The sequence below is a fragment of the Pinus tabuliformis genome, chromosome 3_1 (assembly GCF_031772625.1).
Source record: "Pinus tabuliformis cultivar Carrire ecotype Pingquan chromosome 3_1, CPIR1, whole genome shotgun sequence".
Classification (NCBI taxonomy): Eukaryota; Viridiplantae; Streptophyta; class Pinopsida; order Pinales; family Pinaceae; genus Pinus; species Pinus tabuliformis.
In genome coordinates, this window is record NC_142301.1 from 44208760 (window position 1) to 44232008 (window position 23249).

A 23249-nucleotide genomic window follows, 5' to 3' on the forward strand; every position below is an offset into this window, starting at 1 on the left:
CTCTTACTGTTTTGATGTAATTTTTGTTGATAAACTACATAACAGTTCTATGGTGAATGCTGATTCTATTTTCGTTATGGGCTATTTTCCTCTTAAGAAGAGGCCTAGGAAATAGTAATTGGACACGAACAAACAGAACACATATTTTTTGGACTGATCATAGCTCTTAATAGGCTGAAAACGCATCTGTGTTTTTTCACTTTTCAGTTGAACTTAAGACTGATTTTGAGATGCAGAAAGGGTTGTTTTCCTTTTTGTAGCAGCTTTATGAGTTTTTCATACAGCAAACGGAATGCCTTTGGCATATACTTGTAACTTTTTATGTTTAATGAAAAGTTCGCTTTTTTCCTTGGAAAAAAAGTAGACATCATCTTCTTTTAAAAAGAATAAAGTTTCTAGCTCTTCATATTCTTAGTAGAACAAGAAATAGAATTTCCCCAAGAAATTAGATGTTACTAGCTAAACCAAACATTTAAACATGTATTAATAACTTTACCTTCCAGAAATTATAGATACCCAACCCTAATTCACAATCAGTAACCAATATTACTATGGTTGAAGGTGCTATGGTCCAACTAACAATATTCTTATTGTTGAAGGTTCCACCACCTAGTTTGAGGGTACAAGCATAAGTTGCAACATGGCTATAAGGTCCTTTGGTATCTATAGACTATCCAATCATCAGAGTATACTAATCATTCTTTTAATTACTTAACCCACATTTCTACAACCATTTTTTTCTACAACAATTTTTTGTCCAATATAAATGTAAAATAATCTTTAAAAAAAAGTACACTATCATCCTTAAAAACACATCCTCGCATTAAAAAAAAATATTTAAATTGCACACCTAAATAATAAAATAGGAAAAAAAAAAGACAACCTAACATGCAAGTTTTCAATGATTTACAGAATATATGTTTTCCATAATCTTAAATCCTCTTTTCCTCTTCCTTAATTTGTGAAGAAAATTATTATATTATTTATTATAAAAATATATAATAATTATAACTTATTTTAAATAATTAAAATTTTAATAAAAACAAAAATTTAAAAGTTTTATTATTTTTATAGATTAATTTATGAAATATTTTATTTTACAATTATTACTGAGGAAAATATTTTTTTAATAATATTTATACTATATAAATATGATAGATAACATTTAAAAACATATTTTAATATTAATTATAAATAAAATATTATAATTTTAATTTTAATAAAATATTTTAATATCAAATTTTTAAGTAAATAATTTATTATAAATAAAATATTGGTATAAATATGATAGGTAACATTTAAAAACATACCTTAATATTAATTATAAATAAAATATTATAATAATAATTTTAAATAAAATATTTTAATATTAAATTTTTAAGTAAATAATTTATTATAAATAAAATATTTTAACAATACATTGTTAAATATGAAGATGTGTAATTTTTTATTTTTATTTTTATATATTAAACATAAAATTTATATAAAGAGAAAAAAATAAAAAAAAAGTAAAATTAAAATTAAAATAAATTTATACTTATTTTAAATTTAAAACTTTTAATTTAAAAAATTTAAACCATTAATTGAAAATATAATTTTATATATATATATATATATATATATTTCAATTTTAGCCACCCTTCAATTTCATTATTATAAGATTCAGCAATAACCATCTTTTTCATAGATGTAACAACCCTTCACCGTGGATCATTACCAATACATATAATGAGGTGTATAACATATTTTTACTAACTAACTATTCATACATGTAGAATGATATAAATAAATTTATACATATAAAGAGATGTAAATAAAATTTTACAATTTATTTATATGTAAGTAAATAAATTGATAATCAGGTGTAGCGGGGATGGTTTGTTGTTTTTTTCTCCACTTGAGTTTCAATTTTATGTGATGATATGTTTTTTATGTAATCTAATTATCTATCTTGATTTTCTTGGAATCGTAAGCTCTTGATTTTCTAAAATAACAAATAAATTTGACAATTTTCACAATTCCAAATTTGACCATTTTCACACCTCCCAACACATTTTCATAATTCCAAAAAAATTAACCACTTTTTAAATTAACTGATAACAAAACAATTTTCCCAACAGATTCCATCCCTGCATGCCAGCACACTTTACACACAAATATATATAGGGTTTGGTTTGGATCATGTGCATTGCGGAGTGAATGGATTCCTCTTGGCAGCATTGCCAATGCGTGTCAAATGAAAGTTTCTACACACTGGTGGACCCGTCGAGGCCGTGAATCGTATTGAAAATTATGGCATCAGCCAATAGCCTTGCTCTCATCACGTGGTTCTGCTAGCGAACATCCGGCCAGCCGCCGTTATTGTAGGCAGACATCTATCAGATGAAAGTATTTTGACTTTAACAACCGTCCTTGCGTTACAATTTTGACATAACGACGGTCAATCTGTCGTAAAACTAGTCGATGAATGGATACGGATTAGTAGCAAAAACGAAAATAGAAATAGTTACAGTTTTGTCGTTAAAACAAGTATCGTATAATGATGTAGTTTTACCTGTAAATTCTGTTGGGCTGTTTTGTATCCATAGGGGTTGGAATTTGACGGCCATTTTGGCCGTGAGAGGTTATTTTGCCCGGAGTTGTCTATAATGCGATTTTTTGGAGATTCCGGTGACGGAATCCGGCGTAAGAAATTGAGGTTAAATTTTGATTTTTTGCAGTTAAAATGGTTTTTTAACTGTATATTTGGATTCAGCACCCTCGAAAACCCCTGGGATGTTTTCATTGTGCAGAAACTAGCTATCAAACTTGGGATTCCAATAAATTCCTGCCGGATTTCGACTGGAAAAAGCGCCAGAAAAACTTTCAAAAATCGCATTATAGACAACTGCATTTTGCCCTTGAAAATTTTTAAATGACAGTCTGCCGCATTTGGAAGGGTGCAGAACGTATTTTTGAGGGCCAAGTTATTTTTGAAAATGTTATTAATATTTTATCTAACAACCGACACCTTTCCATTTCAAGAAGTCCCTAATGATTTTATCAACCAACACACTTTAATTTCGAATCTTGGCCTGGAGATTTCAAAATACGACACTTAATTTTGAAATCCGAAAAGCTTTCCTTATCAGATGTGACTTGCATTGGAATTTTATCTTAGCAACTCTTAGGTATTCTAGTCTTGCCGTTAGAACTATAACATTTGTAGAGTTGTATGATGCAGACAGCCATAGGACTCTTATTATGGAAGACAACTCTGTGAGTTTCGGCATAAGCCCATGGCAACTTCCTGATCTTCGAATAGATTCGGCATAAGCCCATGGCAACTTCCTGATCTTCGAATAGATTATAAGTCTTGACCCTGAAGAAAAAATTGAGATAGGACTGTTTCTGTACTTCGAGTAGGAGCTGCTTTTGATCTTCAGTGGATGTGATAATCTAACATTTGAATTTGAAGCTGAGTTTTTATGATAAATAAACTCTTTCTAACACTTTGAAGCGTAGACACCACTGTGATAAATTTCCATTTAAATCAATTCGTTTGCATTTTATGTAATTTAAATAACGGTCTTTTTAATATATTTTGACTAATATTTATTAAAAGAATTAATTTTTTATTAATTTAAAATTGGAAAAGTTGTTTTTTTTATACTAATTTTATAAAACGTATTAGTTCTGGTGTTAGTTTATTAATAGATATAATTATTATTATTTTGTTTTGTTTGCAGTGGATATAGAAAAATTAAATTAAAAAAAAAAAAAAAAAAATTTTGTTTTTTTATATATATAATTTAAATTTAGAAAAATGTTATATATATATATATATATATTAAAATTATTATTAATTAATTTAGTTTTTTTTGGATTGGAATTAAGTGGTTTAAATCACTTTTTTTTAATGTATAAATTAATTTAGTATGTTTAAAAATCTCTTCAATCTTAAATAATTAAAAATTGATAAATACAATTTTTTAAAAAAGTTTAATGTTTTCTTTATGATGTTTTAGTTATTTATATTGGGGACAATTATCACTAGAAGCTATCCATAATGCAGGTTGACTTATCATGGTTATTCAAGAAAAACCATGCCTAAGTCTAGATTTCACTCTTACCAAATGTGTCTTGGGCTATTAACCTATTTCCTTACATTCCATGAAATCAAACTCTTAGCCAAACAAAAGCAATTTTAAGACATACTCTAGAACTAAAAATAAAATTGTCAACAATTCCAATTTATAAACACAATTCTTTTATAAAATTTGTAAAAAATGTGTATATATTTAACTATTATTGTCGTTTATGTTTTACTCTATCTATCACCAACCACGTGTGTTACTTAAACACATACTTGTAATACTTTAAGTGGCTTAAGCATTCAAGTAAACCAAAATCTAATTTGTTAATTGTACAATTTGACCATCAAAATGAAATGAATCTAAAACATTACTGGAAACTATTTATTAACTTATTAAAATTAATAAATGTAGAAATGGTGTTGAAGAAGTCAATTGTAAACATGAAAATAATGTAGATATCTTACCTTGGAAACCATTTTTGACAAAATTATCTAGAAACGGCCTTTCTTTGGCGGTTTTATGCTTTAGGAATTATTACAAATAGAAACTATAGACTTATAGATAACAATTTTGAGTATTTTTATTCCTAGGCTTCACATTCTTAGTCTTTCTCTATTTTCTTTTGTGACATTAATATTGCAAGCTTTCAATTTTCCATGTGTAAATCTATTTAGGCCCCTTTTCACCTTTGATTGATTTGTTTTCTTGTTGATGCAACTTGAGGTGCATGTGAGTGGACCATGCCAATTGAAGAGAGCTCCCGAGTGAATTCGAATATGCACACACATAGAAAGAAAAACATATTTTTATTAAAGTAGGAATTAAGATACTTACAACTTGCACAAAAGCACCTATAGCCTAAGGAAAAACAACCATGGAAAATGGATATGAGACCATTCAACAAAGGTTATTACTTAGTTTCCTTAAATATATGTCTACAAAACTAAGTGATCAATAAGCATCTAGTCTACAGAGACTTTATATCAAATAATGTCATTCATATATATATATATGCCCACAAAACAACAAATTTGGCCTTGTTTGAAATGTCTTGTTCATGATGAGATCTCATCAGATGCTCAATCTAGTATGATTGAATTCTCATAGGTGTCACCTAGAAGGGACAAGTGGCAAAAAACATATCTATTTCATACTCCTTAGAAGGAATGTCATTCAATAACTCACAATTTGTTCATTTTATCAGGGTAAGTTGGATTAGAATCCAAGTCCAAATAGTTTCCTTGAAATCCAATGAATATGCATCTATCTCTTATGCAAACAACATTAAAATTCTCACTTGAATGAAATAAACAATCAATCCATGAGTGTTCTAGTGCATATCGAACCTACTTAGCCGAAAGAAAAAAAAAACTCTTCCTTGTCATAATAAGTTTGGACCACCATCTTTCTTGTTGCCACTTTCTCTCCCTGAGTGTATTGGCCACCCACCTTTATTGGATTATTTGGGCCAGAGGCCTGTCACAGTGTCACTAACTCACCACTCACTTATGAAAGTTATCCTATGTCACAATGTCATCTGTGGAATAGATGAAGTGTCACTTCAATTACAATCTGCACCATATATCGAGTGTCTCAACATATCACTTAAAACTTGTGAAAGATATGTCTCATGAAGAACGACATCTACCGCCACTTATGAAATATTAAAACACTCTAATACATTGTACTTTATTCACTACAAACTCTCTATGGTGGACCCCCACATTGATTCCATGTGATTATGATCATGGAGAGGATGCAAAGGATAGTCCATCTTATAGTTTTAATTTGTTGTTCATCTTATAAGTCCTATAAGATATCCGTAGTAATATCTCATATATACAAATGCTATGGCATCTATGAGTAAGGGACATTTGATTTCAGAATTATGGAGATTTTATTGTGAGTGTTCCATAAAATTTCCAAACAAAATTGAGAATTCAATAAGTTGTTTATGTGTTATGGTCATTCTGTTTTTTTCTTATGATAGATATGTGTTTTTAATGAAACCTTTATTAGTGAAGGGTTAATTTATTATCAAAACATCATCCTTGAAGGGAAAAATTTTAAACATAATGTTTCTTGAAGGGAAACATAAAGACCTAAAACGTTAAAAAAAAATTGTTTGATAGATAAAGAGGAATCCAAATTCCAACCCTAATCCATATCATCTGTTTTTATATTTTTCTTGGGTGCAGTGTGATTTTTTTTGAGTTTTTTAATAAGAATATGATGACTTTATTTGTGGGGTAGGTGAGATGGTAAGGTTATGTATTTTAAATTGTATTTTTTATATAAAAATAAATTTGATATCTGAAAAATCTCTAAAATTATACAAATTTAATAATTCAAAATTAAAATTTTCCAAATTAAGAGTAAAATTATTTAAAATCTATTTAGAAAAATTTTAAAAATCAACGTTTTAAATTATTAGTTTTTTCTATATTATTTTATTTTGATTTAAAAAATCAACCTTTTAGATTATTAATCTTTTCTATATTATTTTCTTTTGGTTCAAATTATTTTTCTCCGTGGATTATGTCTCATACTATTAGGATAGATATGTAGTTCACGAGAATAAAAACAATGTTGAGTAAACAACAAATGCATGCGCATAATAACAGCAATACAAAAAAAAAATGCAAAACACCTTTCTCACCTATAAAAATAGAAAAACCATAAATGATTTATGATCTTATTATGCTCATTTAACCTATAATAAACTTGAGAAAATGTTTAAGATTTATTTTATCCTTTTAATATTAAAAAAAAATTATAATTATATTATATTTTAACATTATTATTGTGAGCCTGAATAGGATATGGTGTATTACTTTTAATTTTTAGGTTATAAGTTATAAAACGCCATGGACGGAAAGGATCTGTCATATATGTGAGAATAGGAACATCGAGGATGAAAACCACTTCCTCTTAGAGTGCCCCGCGTATAACCACATTAGATCTCAGTGTCACAATCTTTGTTACAATACTGACCTTCCTAGCCTTTTACAATGTCAAAATTATAGTGAGCTCGGGAGGCTTCTCTCCAAGCTTTTTGAGCATAGAAATAAAATCTTAAATCAAAATAGATAATTTGCTTCTTTATGTCCGATAAACCATTATTTGATCTCAGCGGACGTTAACCACCATCATCATCATCATCTAATGGACTTTATATATATAATTTATTTAAAATTTTGTAAATTTTTTAACTACGATATAAAAACCTCATTCCATACATTTACTAATTTTCAATTTTTATCCCTGGAATATGATAATGCTGGGATAGATTGAGTTATATTATTATTACGTGTTTTTCTTAATTGAGTGGAGAAATTTTGAAAAAGAAATTAAAATTAATATTTGATAGGTATTTTATATTTTTTTTATTAAATTTATAATATAAAAATTTTAAACTTCAATTTATATAAAGAATATAGAAATTAATGCATGAATAATTTTTTTAGTGAGAGTTAATTTAAATTTTAATTAAAATTTAAAAAAACTATAATGTTAAAGTTATTAAGGTCATGTCCTTCGAATTTAAATTTCTCGAAAATTTTAGATGGAGATTAAGTCCATTATTATATTATTATATTCGATCATTATTATATTTAATAATTTAATGCAATTAAAAAAATATTATTTAATTATAATTTTTTTAATAAATATATGATATATATTCCATTCATGACAAAAATGTCACACACCATTACTGATCTAAAATTTTTTTTTTTACTTTCCAACATAAAATTATGCATATATACCACGTTGATATTCTTCGCACGCCTCACAATTATAATATACTACTGTTTGTCGAGCATTACAATCAAAGTTTACATATTATAACAATCATATATGGTATGTATACCTCTACCCGCTCATGCAAGGGTTAATAATATCTTCCTATATGCATTTTTCCATACCCATGGTTCGATAATGGTTATGCATTGGATAAACTTTGGTTTGTGGCGAATTTCTAATATGCGGTTTACAAATCCAACGTGTATACAAGGTACAGTGAACGGTTCTCATTCTTAAATGTTCTGCTTTATGGCATTTACTATTCATGAGTTGGTTTAAGTCCCCGAGGGAGCTGAAGCTGTGGCGTTCTGTCCGGCTCCGGCGCTCATCTAGCTGGCTTGATTTGCGTCGACCATTTGGCTTGATGAACGGCCAGCCAACAGGCCGTCATGTGCCATTGCGTGCCCGGTGCTCCAAGCGCCATACGGCCTGACATCTCGGGCTTACCAATTCGCGCTTGTTTTTCCCGGTTCTAACCTGGTGATCGGACGATGGTAAACAGGCTCGTTCAGATCTAGGGTTATTATTGAGCCACGAGGCGGAGAGAGTTTTTGAAGTATTTAAGAGGTAATTCTCCTTCCAGTTTGTTTCTTGTTTTCATTGTGGTGCGACTGTATGTCACCTACAGCGTTGTGGCGCTCTGCCTTACCCTGAAACCTTCCGTCTCCACATAATCGGCGCACAACAGAATGCCTCCGCTATTCTTCTCGGTATCAGGTATAATTTCCTTCTTAATCAGGTCCCGCTTCTCTCTTTTCATACTTGTATTTTGCCAGATGCATGAGCCTCCGCGGCTCCAGTCATGGTTACAGTCTCTGCTAGCTCGTTTTATTTTCTCTCAGTGTTTTGTTCAAGGTTCTCAGTTTATGGTTTTAATGTCATACTCAGGAGGATGGCTCAACGACTAACCAGCGATGATGGGAGACTTCTCCACTCCTCTGCCAACCCACAATCAGGTAAGAGTCTTGCATTACCAGAGACCCCTTTTTTTTTACTTTTCCAAGGTAATGGCTGAACCGCTATTCACTTGAACAGGAATGTCGGGGGTCATGCTCTCGCATTTGGAGTCCCTCTGCCATACTCAAGGGGTTTCCTTGCTTGGAATTTTCTTTGTCCCATTCTCAGATTTGGTGGTTTCTTTGTGACTGGTTTCCTCGCCCATACTCCGACGGAAACCACTGCTAAGAGGCGATGTACGCCGAGCTTAAATTGTTTAACTGTCTTTCATTATATGAACTACGCTTCTGAGCGCAGACAATGCTTCTTGTTAAATGATGTTATCGGTCTGTATAATACTATTTCTTGGTTTAGACTTGATTATGAAATTGTGAATGTGGCACAGGAATTCTTGGTATGGCTCTAGCTCTGTATTATGGTGTTTTCGGGCTTACCCGTCTTCTCTGTAGCATGACTATGAACACAGGGTTAAAATTTAATTTATAATCGTTTCCTTTCCAGAGTAAATCTGTTTTTAAAATGGTTAGTTCATCTATTTTAATGGTTCGGCATTAGTAGCCTCTGCTGGCTAAGCACATGCTTAAGCTCAGCTATGGCGACTCTTTCAGAGCCGGGATAATTTGTTAATACCTGTTGTGCATGCATATTGTTAATGGTTATTCTTTTGTCCCACGGTGACAAGGATGTATCCGTCTGTTTTATGTTCTAACCGCAAGCATATGTATCTTCAGTCAAATGTCTCAGTTATATAATTTGTGAAGGAATGTTGTCGCTCCGAAACTTGGCCTTGTTCCGCCAACGATCTGTTCGGCCCGTGATCTCCTTGATAGAAGGTTAGGATAGTTCGTTGTTTTTTTAACGCTGTTATAATTTGGAATATGAACTCATTAACTCTGTACAATACTAGATTTTCTTTCCGTTTTCACTCCCATTTGATTACAGAGAATGCTAGAGTTTCTTTTTTTTTTTCACTCCCATTTGATTACAGAGAATGCTAGAGTTTCTTTTCGTTTTTCACTCCCATTTGATTACAGAGGAGGGTTTTACAGTATTCATTTCTGTTTAAAATTCTTGCTATCAACTGCACCACAGAGCTTCCAGCTCGATATGTTCTATGTTTGTGTTTTTGACTGGAAGATCCGGATTCTGTCTCTGCCGGCTGCGCAGAGACTGGATCTGGAAAGAAATGAATAGATTGCTTTTTCCATTATTATTTTTACTTGTCTACAAAAGACCATAAAAGGATTCCACAGTTATATGCTTAGCAAGCCATACCTGTTTAGCAGCAGCAAACCTGTTCGTAATGCTTGTCAACCTCCCGTCCGTAGGAAGATCCTTCTCGATCTTCCACCCCCAAGCACTTCTGCAGATCTTCTTGTCTGCAATTCCTCTGGCTATGCCAGGTCTCGCTATCTGATCCTAACCAAACGTAGTGGATTCAGGAAGTTTCTACCTTCCAACACATGCTATCTGGTCACTACCAGACATAGCATCTTCCACCTTTCTGCCATCTGATCCCAACCAGACTTGGCATTTTCCCTTTTTCCTCACCTTTCATCCTGGGGTCTCAACTGTCCCCTCAAGGTGGTTAGGTTTTTTCATTTAACTACCTCAGCAGTTATTAACCAATATTAATCATACACTCAAATTAAATAGTGAAGACACAATTAGTTATCATAATAATTAACAACACTAACAACAGAGTTTTTATACTTATCAAACAAAGTTTTAGCTCACAGTTAAATTTACTATTTTACCCAACATTATCACTTCACGAGGAGCATTACATCTCCCCCTCCTGAAGTTCAACATCGTCCCGATGTTGCTGTTCATCTGAAAACAGTCTGGGGTAAGCTTCCTTCATACTCTTCTCATCCTCCCAGGTGGCCTCATCAGGCCCAAAGTGCTGCCATTGCACTTTAACCTGGTTGATGACCCTTTTCCGCAGCTCGACTCTTCTCCGATCTAGTATGTTCACTGGCTCGACCATGAACTCTCCTTCCGGTTCCACCTGAAACACATAATATTCAGATTAGCTGCTTTCTAACATTTCATTTTGGTTTACGTTTATTTACAGCCTTTTCTTACCTGAATGTCCTGCCAACTTATTATGTGCCTAGGGTCATAAACATATTTCTTTAAAACTGATACATGGAAGACATTATGGACCCGGATATGGCTGGGTAGGGCTAGCTGATAAGCTACCGGCCCCACTCGTGCTAAAATCTGGAAGGGCCCACAGAAGCGAGGTGCCAATTTGGCACAAGCATTCCATTGGAGAGTACTTCTCCTTGCTCGGATTCGGACATATACATGCTCACCTACCTGATATTCTTTAAATGTTCTTTTCCGATCTGCAAAATTTTTTTGTCTGTCCTGAGCCATTTTTAAATTAGCCCGAACCCTCTTGACCATGACTTCCATCTCTTCCAACATTTCAGGACCCAGCAAGAGTTTGTCCTCCGGTCCACCCCAACTGGATGGCGTACGGCATCTTCGACCGTACAGCACTTCGAATGGACTCATCTGTAAGGATGCATGATATCCATTGTTATAAGCAAACTCTACAAGGTGTAGGTACTCCTCCCATCGAGTAGGTTGTTGCATCACATAAGACCTCAGCATGTCTTCCACCACTTGATTCACCCGCTCAGTCTGCCCGTCAGTCTGCGGATGATAAGCGGTGCTGAAGTTCAATTGAGTACCCAGACCTTCAAACAAGGTCCTCCAAAAAACTGATGTAAATTTAACATCGCGATCGGATATTATTGTTTTTAGCAGCCCATGAAGTTTAAATATATTTTGCATAAAAACATTCGCGATTTGAGCCGCACGATATGTAGATTGAACCGGTATGAAGTGAGCTGACTTACTGGTTTGTCTACTACAACCATTATAGAGTCAGCACCACCATCATCATCATCATCTAATGGACTTTATATATATAATTTATTTAAAATTTTGTAAATTTTTTAACTACGATATAAAAAGCTCATTCCATACATTTACTAATTTTCAATTTTTATCCCTGGAATATGATAATGCTGGGATAGATTGAGTTATATTATTATTACTTGTTTTTCTTAATTGAGTGGAGAAATTTTGAAAAAGAAATTAAAATTAATATTTGATAGGTATTTTATATATTTTTTTATTAAATTTATAATATAAAAATTTTAAACTTCAATTTATATAAAGAATATAAAAATTAGTGCATGAATTTTTTTTATTGAGAGTTAATTTAAAATTCAATTAAAATTTAAAAAACTATAATGTTAAAGTTATTAAGGTCATGTCCTTCGAATTTAAATTTCTCGAAAATTTTAGATGGAGATTAAGTCCATTATTATATTATTATATTCGATCATTATTATATTTAATAATTTAATGCAATTAAAAAAATATTATTTAATTATAATTTTTTAATAAATATATGATATATATTCCATTTATGACAAAAATAACTATATTGTTTAAGGAGGTGGTGTTTTTACCGAGAAAATAATGGAAATTCGAGTACGATTTTGATAAAATTTAGAAGGATTTTTGGAAATTTGGGTTACAATTGTCCAGCTTCGGGATTTTGGGTGTCCCATAAGCTTTTGATGATGTTGAATCTATTTCCACTATCAAAAACATAATTCAAACATTCATACAGTCATAGTTTTTGAAAAAAATATGGCCAATTCTAGTGAGAAATAGAAATTGTCACCTCAGTAGATAATGCCAAAAAAGAACATCTTGACTTTGGAAACAAAGGTCCTATACAACCTTCTGTTATTTTTTCTTAGGGCTTTTTGTTCTTTGCTTTAGATAATTGCATTTCTTCATTTACATATAGAATTCACCTCACAACTTCATAACATTATTTAGATTTTCAACATTATTCAACAGTTTATAAAATTATGTAGAAAGAACAACAACATCATCAATGCAACGGAACATAAAGGAACAATAGAAGAAAAACATTCACACATAGAGACACCAAGATTGGTCAGAGATGAGGGAAAAAGCAACTACAGGGAAAACCTTTTCAAATTCTTCTTCTTATTAGATTGTCATTGAATGATCCAGCAAAAGAGAGTACAATGATCCATATCTTCATCCATACAAACTATCCAACAAAAATCAATCAAACAACATCATGAGCTGAACCCAATAATTCCAATAATCAGAACCTTGATTCAAAAGCCTGTGATCCACTGTCACTATCTACGGTCAATTGACGAACTCTGCGGTCAACTCGCGAAATCTTTCGTCAACTATAAAATTCAACCCTTAGGTACCAACCGCAGGGGTGACGTGATGTGCATGCGACTGAAAGGCTTCAACCGCATGGATGAACCGACCTATGAAAATTGCCTGTGACAAGCCTATGTTCGAAAACCAAAACCCTAGCACACGTTTGAGCTTCGGACCTACAATCTCGGACATGTGCAAACGAACTTTCCACGAACCATCTCAGACCTGTGCGAGCCAAACCAAAGAAAGAAGAAGAATGATGATAATGATGATGTCCAAATGAGGTTAAGGTCACTTGTATTTATAACCTTCTAAGGGTGTCTGATTTGCTTTAGGGGTGACCTGCTCAAATATGCACATGTGGGCTTTAATTCAAAAATACACTTTCCCTTGTCCAAATTGAGCGCTTCAATAGTCAAAATTGGTCCCCTACAAAAGAGGAATTTCATCCCATGGTTGGAAATTTTCACTAGGCTACCAAATTAACACTGCCTCTCAGCTAGGGAGAAATTATAATTGTATCATGTAATCATCACAAGGTTCTTGTCATCAAATCATATCCAATCGCTAGTATCTCATCATCAAATGTCATCACTACTCATCTTTGCTCATCTCTACTTATTCCAACTTATCTCTTGATTTTCCTTGTTCATATGCCTAACATTCTCAAATCTAAAAGAAGAATAATTTGACATCAAAGAGGAGTCGAAGCTACCACCCTCTATTCATCGGGGAGCCACTGCTACCACCTGGAGTCACTGCCAGAAGGGAGCCCAATGCTACTACCCAAGAAAAATCAGTGGGGGGCCAATTCTACGATCCACATCAACATCGAAGAGACTAGCTCAATCCAGATCAACATCAGGGAGCACATCTCAACCTGAAACCACATTGGGGAGCTTAGTCTTAACCCAAAACCACATAAGGGAGCACATCTCAACCCAAAATCACATTAGGGAGCACATATCAACCAAAAATCTCATGGGGGAGAAAAAACATCTTCAACCCCATATCAAGCAATAGGAGTTATCACATAGGAGAGCACATCTCAACCCATCCTATTGCCCACTGATCTTCCCAACACTCACCCTCAAGAATCATCTAGTAGAACACTATATCATAATCAATTAGGGTTGTACACCCCAAGTACTCTCTCAAAACGTTGGTCAGACAGGGAACGATAATCCCAACAAGCCCAGCTTGTGGGTATGATGCGAACTGGGGTATACTCTACATAGACCAATATAGGGGAGCTAACATCTCCGACCTTATGGGTGATAAATAGGGGAGCAACATCTACGGCCCTACTGTCTAGAGATCCCTCAACCCTAGGAGCCCTCTATCTCAATTCCTTGCCCTAGGAGCTCAGATAGGGGTGAAGAGTTGGTTCAATGTTCTTGATCAATACTGCTCTTTGTAGATAAAAAACATATCATCGTGCTCATATAAGGTATTGGCTTAATCATCATGTCACAGTATAAATAGCCTCTTGTTCATACAGGACATCAAATCAGATATTATATTAGAGCAAATACATATCACAAAATTGATGCATTGTTCATCCTCCCTCTCATAGAGGTGGCAACCACAAGCCTAAGCTTGCCTCATACAACAACACCAGCTGAAGATATCTAGTCCTAGTTATATATGGGATTATCTTCCAATTTGATCCTACTCATTCTTATCACAATGTGTCCTTGTCATATCCAGATTCTGTTCAAACAACTCTCTAAAGAGCTTCTTCAACCTGCCTCATAGTTGGTCATGCCAGCAACATCATACTCAACATCGACCACGCTTAAAGCTACGGACTTCTTATCCAAAACTATCATGGCATATCTCATACTAAGGTAGCACTTAGATGTGCTCATCTTATCAATAACAATCCCAAACAGCATCAGTACATCCATGTAATCACATATCATAAGAATAATATCTCAAACCAAAAATTGATTGTCTCATGCAAATATCTCGAAGGGTGCTCGACGGAAGCTCAATGTGTATGTGTTATAGACATTTTTGGGCACTAAAACCCCAATCATAAATGTCCATAAACCAAGGGCTCTTAAGTCCCTAAAAGTGTTGTTCCAACCTCTAAAAGAACAAGGTCAACTGATTACATCTTCTCCCAGAAGTTCTCCATGAAAAACTACTCAGAACTGGTCAAAACTGAACCATCTCACCTGCTCCATGGTCAAAGTGCGCTGCATCCCACCTAAATACACACGGGAGGTGCGATGCATCTTGAAAATCCCTTCTATGGGGTGCGATGGGCGAGAATGGACAAATGGCAAGGCCAATCTGCAAGGTGGAGGATCATGGAATCTTCCAGAAACTTCTCCTGTGACACTTGCCTCTCTGCATTTGCCCAGGGATGAGTAAGAGATCATCAATCTCCAAGTGGAATCAAGAACTATCAGAGAGAGGACACTAATCAAATCTCAAAAGCTGACTCACCCCCCTTTCAAACATCTATATATGGATCCCTCATCCCAGAGATCCAGAGGTTGGAATTTTGTATCTTGTAAGGAAGTGCTACTGGTTTCTTGGTGCAACATCATAGTGTTGGGTGATCTTAGCTTTTCATGAGGTGAAGAAGGGCTTTCTTGCTGAGAGGATGATGTTGGGTCAGAACAATTGGTTGTAATCCTCTTTGCTATTCTTGATTATTAATAAAGCTGTTCAAGTTTTCCTCCACATTCTTGTATGATTGATGATATATGAATTTGTGTGGTCAATATATATCTGGTCCTATATTGTTTATGATAATAGATCTATGTTCTTGGATAGTGTTATGTTGCTTTGATTCTACAGGTGCTCTTTGAAGCTGGGTATACGAGGAAGCGAGTGGCAAAGACCTATCAGAAGGGAGAGGAATCAAGTAAGGAACCAAGCGTAAGACAGAGGTTGGTCTCCTTTATTCCCCTCTTATCTATTTCTCATAAAGGAAAACGAAAGTAGTTTTAGTTTGTTTGTTTCTAAGGTAGCTACCAGCCTTAGTGGGACTAGCAGCTCTGCATAGACACTAGATTTCCCGATAACAAAATGGCGACTCCACTGGGGAGCAAATAGATTGTTTGTTTATCTACATTTTTTTACTTTATAAACTTATAGACGGAGCCTGAAGTTAAGCTAGCTAGCCTTCGAACTGCATTTGCTATGCAAGTGCAAAGTAGATCAACGCTGCTTCAGTCTATCTCTAGGTTTTGTTTATGAACTGAACAATCAATTTACAAGCTCTCTAATTGCCCTTGTGGTGGTTCTAGTAACCTCTTTAGATCTACCCCTATGATTGATTTACTGATTACCACTTTCTCAGCCTAAATCCCTGAACTGAGCTGCAAACTGTGACTCGGAACCCAGTTAAAGTCTCGTCCCTGGTCCAGCGCACTGTCTCTTCTTTGGATTCTGGATGCATCGCACCTCCCGAGTGTAGTAGGTGCGCTGCATCTCTTTTTCCCTGTGTTACAGGTGTGCTGATCAGACAAGGCCTTTTTTGCTCTTAGATTTTGGTTTCTGTTTTCACTCTTTTCAGCTCTATTCAGGAGTTTTACTGCCTGTAGTCAGTACACCTCTGTTGAAACCCCCTTCCTTGCCATTATTCCGCCTCCATTGTGCAAAGGACTGTAAATGCTTTTATGTATTTTGAGCCATTTTCAGTTCTCTTTTACAAAGAAGTGGCATAATTGTACTGTAGTTTCTTAATTTGAAAGTGTCGCAAGTGTCATTTTCAGTCATAGAAGAGAATCCGATTGTTCTTGATAGTCGATTACACTGTTACTCTTGTATTTGATTTGAATTAGTAGTTTTTCAAGTATCGAAAGCAAGTTTTCAATTCCAAATCGCAATGTGTCGTCATTGTCTTCATTTTGTCTTGAAAAGAAACTTGTTAGTAATGTCGCTTTGAAAAATAATTCAGATTTGCGCTTAGCTTTCTTTTTATCATTCACACATTAAGAAGGCTGAAAACAAATACATGCATGTGCATTTGCATTTAGATTATTTGTTGGTTTGATTTAGGGCAGTGCATATTGTGTGTGCTCTCTGCTCTATGTTGAAAGAAAATCATCTCTCTTTCCTTAGTAGCTAGGATTTTCATTGCAAAAAGAAGATTAAACGATTGTTTATCATCTTAGATTTCATTTTAGGAATTGTACATCTACATCACGCGGTGAACCTGAAAGGCAAATTTCTTAAGCAAGATCAACTGTAAAATAAATTTAATGAATCTAAAAACGCTTTGGAACCTAATGCACAACATTTAGAAGTCTAGGCTAGAGACGTATTTCGGCGTCGTAAAGCCTGGTAACTGTTGTTTTCATTGATGGTTGGGTGATTGCTCCACTTTGAGACGATAAGTGCCAGTACGGACTTGTGCTCCCACATACCATCGAGTATATATTGGGAGACCACAATAGGCTTTATCCTTTATCCATAGGAAGCCATGTCTGCTGCCCTATCGATCGCAATGCACTGAACACAACATTTGGGAAGATTGACTGCCGTACCGTCAAAAGTATTCTGCAGTTTTGTGATTGGTTTGGTAATCCCTCTGTCTAGATTTCCAGAGTAGTCTCTTTCGTTCCTTTTCAGACTCCTTAAAGGAAAAGGTCCATCTGAGCACTTGTCACTTCAGGCTCATTACACCTTTCCTACGTTGGTCCTAGGTTGAGAAAAATGGAGTCCACCAACCAAGGAGTTCCCCTTGGGGGAAATCCTAGTCCTTTCTCCTCTTGGGGAGATGTTGGTGCACCCGATATGGCCACATTTTCGCTTCCAGGATTGACAATCGGCTTGCCCGTATGGCTCTTCTCAACTTCTGTCGTTCAGAACACAGTGATTCCTGAACAATCAAGTCAGCAACTAAACGATACCAAAGTTACCCCCCAACCCTCTACTTCGTCCAACTCTTCCTCTCCTCCTTCCTCTTCGCTTGATGAAGCTGGTAAAGCCAAAAGTCAAGTAATCGAGAAGAAGAAGGAGAAGAAGAAGAAAGAGAAGAAGAAGAAGGAGCCAAAGGCGAAAAGGGGCAACCAAGCATCGTCTAGCGAAAATCCACACACTGCACCATCCAGGCCTAAATCACCATGTGTCATTTACAAAGGAGACCACTATCATCGAGATTGTCCTTGCATCCCTCAGATCTTAAGGGACTGGTCTCCTCGTTTGCACAATCCAGTGTCGTCAACCTCTGATGATCATGTTGAAAGTACACCGTCAACTAGTGAAAGTGAAGCCCCTGGACAAAAAGGAAGATGTAAATTTCCTTGTAAACTGTGTGAAGGCGATCACACCGAACACCGTTGTCCCTTCTTAGACGAGGCTAAAAGAGTTTTGGACAACCGTCCGGTTTCACCGTTACAACTTCCTCCTGGATATAAGAAGCTCTTGCCAAGTCCGTCACTAGTTGAAAATCCGGCTGACACGCCCTTGTAGTCGACCGAAGCGTCTATCATTGAAGATAAACCATCTGAATCCACACCAGACGAAAGTCAAAAGGTCGAGGCAGCAGTTGACCTGGTCTTGCCTTCAGAGGATCCATCTTCAGATGATACAGTCACCGAAGAGAACAAGAACGACACCGTTCAAATTCTCTTCGTAAGCACAGACTCCAATGAACATGGGGGCAGTCTACCCGTTCCTTTACCGCAGGAAGGAAGTTCGTCAGAGTCATATCCGGCCGTCTATTTGGTCCCACCTCCAAGCAACCTAGTTGTTTCCTTCGATTGGAATCTACTAGGCAGACCCCGTTTACTGGCTAGTGTACCATTTCGAATCATTGCTCAAATATATAGAATGGTCATGGCCGGTACCATCATAGATGAAGGGGCTTCTGTGAGTATCCTTTCCTCAACTGCTTGGAAAGCGCTTGGTTCGCCATCGCTTTTGCCTGAGATGAGAAATCTAACAAGCTTTGACAAAGGAACCAGTCGACCATTAGGGATCCTTCCCAATGTGCCGATAACATTGAGAAGGACAACCATTCACATGAACGTAATGGTAGTTCAAGGACCCCTGGATTATAATCTACTCCTTGGACGTGACTATATTTATTGCATGGGATCCATTGTCTCCTCACTCTTTAGAGTAATGTGTTTTCCGCATGAAGGAAGAGTGGTCAAGCTCGTAGACCAGCTTTCATTCCCCAGTTCACACATAGCAAATAGTCATATACCATCCCTGAATGGTCTTTTCATGCAAGGAATGTCTCATCAATCCCTAGTCCATCCTCCTGATGAGCGCGAGTGATTCGAAGGATATGACTGAAACCCAGGGGGCATGCACCTTGGCCTGTTTCGACAGGAAAACCTTGGGTATAGGGTAGGTTTCCGCGAAGGATATATGACTGGCTGACACACCCGTCCATTTGGAAAATGGGATTAGACTGAAATAAGATACCTTTGTTAAGGTAGGCCTTTCCCGATAGAACAAATGTTTTGTCTGCAAATTGAGGGGTAACCTAGAAAAGGTAGGCCTTTCCCAATAAAACAAATGTTTTGTCTTCAAATTGAAGGGTAACCTGGAAACTCTACTTCGCTATACCTGGGGGCATGCAAACCTTTTGGCATGCAAGCGAAGAGCGACCATTTATTTTTTTAAAATTTGTAGGTCCTCTAACCCTTAAACTTGTAGGACTGGTCGTTTCCTAACTTGCATAAAGAAAGGATGTGGGGAAAAGCTTTGAAAAAATGCCATTATTATATGAGACATCCTTATTATACGACTAGATTATCGAGCAGTTTTAACGCGGAATTCAATCTCGTTAAAAAATAAACATAAGCAATGAGCAAATGTTCGCCCAGAGTTTAAGCTCATTAAAAAATGAACCATTTTCTGGTAAATAACCATCGTGAATGTATTATCATCAGCCTTTTAAGCCTTGGTCGTGTTCTCATCATCACCTCCACTCTGTATTGGCCGATCATTCACCCCCATTTGATTGTTTACCCTTTTTGAGGGATAGTTGCGAAGAGTGATCCTGTTAGCCATCCTTGTGACACTGCCGTGATTCGAAAATTCCAAACCTTACCTGGAATCAGCTGCTACCCGAATCTATCACTCGTTCCTCAAAAAACGAGTCTCCTTTAATCTCTTTTCAACTGACTCGTAAAATATGAAAAGATTGCCGAGCAATTGGCCTCTCCAGCTTGTTAAAAGGACTGGAAGTGCTATCCCTCCTTTAGATTTTAATCTTTTTGGACTTGAGGGATTATTACACAAAAAGATCGAGCGCTTGTTTTGTTCGGCTCGTTAAAAGTACCAAAAATTCATCCCTTTTGTATTGTTTTATACTTTTTCAGACTCAAGGGATTATATGACGAAAAAAGATTATTGGAGTTTTCTTTACGTTCCTTTTTCAGACTCTCTAAAATTGAAAAGGACCAAATTATCCTTGTCGTTAAACTCGTTAAAACCGAATAGCGACAAACTTGTCCATACAAACAAGAACGAGTTTCACTATCGCTAGGCTCGTTAAAACATAGCGATGGGTTTGCCCGAAGGGAAAATTATAGAACAAGCATATGTTATCCTCCTCAAGCTTGACAAAAATAAAGAGGTACTGGTCAGCAATGACTGGGGAAAAATTGGGAAGAAAACTTGAAGAAACTTTATTGGTAGCAAGTCGCTCTTGAACATGACACTTTCACTCCGCATCCGAGTCGGGTTGGGTTGTTCCATTCACTGGTCACATCACCATGGTTCCGTCACACCATCCATATTTTGGGTTAATGCTACCGATCCATCATGTCAGTGTCGCCGATATGTTCAAGAGAAGTCGCTCAGAGAATTCACCTGTGTCTCACCCATTGCAATGCATTCACGCTACATTCTTTCATGACCGCCACCCTGAACCTTATATCACCAGATCGTTTTCACCTCCATTAAAATCATTTGCTCTGTTCCGTGTCATTGATGTGGGATTCACTAAGGCCCTCCTATGATGGATCGCTTCTTGTCGACATCAGCTCATTATCCAAGAAATCGATCTAGGAACAACCCTTTCAGTACTTTGAAGCTTGCATGCCTCAATGGAAAGTTTCTCGCTTCCGGCGACAGGTTTACATCAATGGCCTTCGACCGAAAGATTTTGCGTAGTGTTCGACGCCAAGTCCCTTATTCACACCACGTGAATTGTACTGTAGTACCTTGAGGGTCATCATCATTACCGGTGATTCCTCTCGCGCCTGTTAATAGCTTACATCATTGGCTGGTAATCAGGCGATGTCTTTCCATATTCGACTCCAGAACATCTCTCACATGGATCGACTTGTACTTTGAGTGAAGATCGAATGAGATTGAAGACCCCGGATCTAGTTTCATCCATCCGGGCTGCGATATATATTCAGGAAAATAAAGACATCAAATGTACATCATTACTGCACAGATAATCATCCAACCTAAGGGATGATGGCTCTACCAGAATCATCAGTCTACACTCAGACGATTATGTGTCTTATGTACATGAAAATGAATTTATAAAAAAGCTGAGCATGGGAATGCCCGCCTCAGCTAGATCATGAAAATATTATGAAGATAATGTATTGTACTGTATCTTATTACAGGTCACCTTCCAGCTCGAAAAAACTTCAGATCCTCATGATAAAGCATTTCACCCGACATCAAAACAGATTAACGACCTCATGCTTTAGGGGGCAACTGTTATAGACATTTTTGGGCACTGCAACCCCAATCATAAATGTCCATAAACCAAGGGCTCTTAAGTCCCTAAAAGTGTTGTTCCAACCTCTAAAAGAACAAGGTCAACTGATTACATCTTCTCCCGGAAGTTCTCCATGAAAAACTACTCAGAACTGGTCAAAACTGAACCATCTCACCTGCTCCATGGTCAAAGTGCGTTGCATCCCACCTAAATACACATGGGAGGTGCGATTCATATTGAAAATCCCTTCTATGGGGTGCGATGGGCGAGAATGGACAAATGGCAAGTTCAATCTGCAAGGTTGAGGATCATGGAATCTTCCAGAAACTTCTCCTATGACACTTGCCTCTCTGCATTCGCCCAGGGATGAGTAAGAGATCATCAATCTCCAAGTGGAATCAAGAACTATCAGAGAGAGGACACTAATCAAATCTCAAAAGCTGACTCACCCCCCTTTCAAACATCTATATATGGATCCCTCATCCCAGAGATCCAGAGGCTGAATTTTGTATCTTGTAAGGAAGTGCTGCTGGTTTCTTGGTGCAACATCATAGTGTTGGGTGATCTTAGCTTTTCATGAGGTGAAGAAGGGATTTCTTGCTGAGAGGATGATGCTGGTTCAGAACAATTGGTTGTAATCCTCTTTGCTATTCTTGATTATTAATAAAGCTATTCAAGTTTTCCTCCACATTCTTGTATGATTGATGATATATGCATTTGTGTGGTCAATATATATCTGGTCCTATATTGTTTATGATAATAGATCTATGTTCTTGGATAGTGTTATGCTGCTTTGATTCTACAGGTGCTCTTTGAAGCTGGGTATACGAGGAAGCGAGTGGCAAAGATCTATCAGAAGGGAGAGGAATCAAGTAAGGAACCAAGCGCAAGACAGAGGTTGGTCTCCTTTATTCCCCTCTTATCTATTTCTCATAAAGGAAAACGAAAGTAGTTTTAGTTTGTTTGTTTCTAAGGTAGCTACCAGCCTTAGTGGGACTAGCAGCTCTGCATAGACACTAGATTTCCTGATAACAGTATGAAGCAGCTCAATCAGGTTTTATGCAAAACATTATATATATATATATATATGGACGGGTGTTCATACAAAACAAGAAGAGCCTGAATATCAATCTTATTATTACACTTCTATTTGTTGGAAACCTTTGAGCACTACTAAGAGGGGGTGTGGTGGGGTGGGGGGTGGCGGGGTGGGGGGGGGGGGGGGGGTTGCGGGGGCTGAATCAGTAGTGTGATCTTATTATCAATTTTTACCACTTTAAACTTATTTACTAAATCATGTACCATTAACCAACGATATATCATATCATCACATGAATAGAAACAATATAAGCAGCTAAATCATAAACCATGAGAGCAACATAAACATGAACAAGAACACAATAAATCATAAACATATGAGACACAAGATATCTGGTGGAAAAGCCTTCACCGTGCAAAGAACCACCCATGTTGCTCATGTGCTACTCTGAATCTTCTATTAAGAGAAT